Source organism: Chiloscyllium punctatum, chromosome 34 (genome assembly GCF_047496795.1).
Source record: "Chiloscyllium punctatum isolate Juve2018m chromosome 34, sChiPun1.3, whole genome shotgun sequence".
Lineage (NCBI taxonomy): Eukaryota > Metazoa > Chordata > Chondrichthyes > Orectolobiformes > Hemiscylliidae > Chiloscyllium > Chiloscyllium punctatum.
Window position 1 is genome coordinate 47,074,848 of NC_092772.1, and position 1,658 is coordinate 47,076,505.

Consider the following 1,658-nt stretch of genomic DNA (forward strand, 5'->3'; position numbering starts at 1 on the left):
ACGCAGCCCAAGGGGGCCAGTGGAATATGGTTTTCACACAGTAAGTGGTCAGGCAATGGACCACCGGTCCAACCTAATCAAGGGGATAAGATTATATACAGAATAACAGATACCCCGGGGAGGGAGGTACAGACTGGAATCAAATCGAGGGGTTCGGGGTGGTTTATATACAGAATAAACAGATACCCCGGGAGGGAGGTACAGACTGGAATCTAATCGAGGGGTTTCGGGCTGGGGTTTATATACTGAATAACAGATACCCCGGGGAGGGAGTTACAGACTGGGATCTAATCGAGGGGTTCAGGGTGGGGTTTATATACAGAATAACAGATACCCCGGGGAGGGAGTTACAGACTGGGATCTAATCGAGGGGTTCAGGGTGGGGTTTATATACAGAATAACAGATACCCCGGGGAGGGAGTTACAGACTGGAATCTAATCGAGGGGTTCGGGCTGGGGTTTATATACAGAATAAACAGATACCCCGGGGAGGGAGTTACAGACTGGGATCTAATCGAGGGGTTCAGGGTGGGGTTTTATATACAGAATAACAGATACCCCGGGAGGGAGTTACAGACTGGAATGTAATCGAGGGGTTCAGGGGGGTTTATATACAGAATAACAGATACCCCGGGAGGGAGTTACAGACTGGAATGTAATCGAGGGGTTCAGGGGGTTTATATACAGAATAACAGATACCCAGGGAGGGAGTTACAGACTGGAATCTAATTGAGGGGTTCGGAGGGGTTTATATACAGAATAACAGATACCCCGGGAGGGAGTTACAGACTGGAATCTAATTGAGGGGTTCGGGGTGGGGTTTATATACAGAATAACAGATTACCCCGGGAGGGAGTTACAGACTGGAATCTCATCGAGGGGTTCGGGGGGGTTTTATATACAGAATAACAGATACCCCGGGGAGGGAGTTACAGACTGGAATCTAATCGAGGGGTTCGGGGTGGGGTTTATATACAGAATAACAGATACCCCGGGAGGGAGTTACAGACTGGAATCTCATCGAGGGGTTCGGGGGGGTTTATATACAGAATAACAGATACCCCGGGAGGGAGTTACAGACTGGAATCTAATCGAGGGGTTCGGGGTGGGGTTTATATACAGAATAACAGATACCCCGGGAGGGAGTTACAGACTGGAATCTCATCGAGGGGTTCGGGGGGGTTTATATACAGAATAACAGATACCCCGGGAGGGAGTTACAGACTGGAATCTAATCGAGGGGTTCGGGGTGGGGTTTATATACAGAATAACAGATACCCCGGGAGGGAGTTACAGACTGGAATCTAATCGAGGGGTTCTGGGTGGTTTATATACAGAATAACAGATACCCCGGGGAGGGAGTTATAGACTGGAATCTAATCGAGGGGTTCGGGGTGGGGTTTATATACAGAATAACAGATACCCCGGGGAGGGAGTTACAGACTGGAATCTAATCGAGGGGTTCAGGGTGGTTTATATACAGAATAACAGATACCCCGGGGAGGGAGTTATAGACTGGAATCTAATCGAGGGGTTCAGGTTGGGGGGTTTATACACAGAATAACAGCTCCCCGGGAGCCCAGAACTTTCTCTGGAGGGTGGAGGGGTGGGAAGAGTGAATGAGACGTGTTTGATGGCCTTGAACACTAACCCAGAGG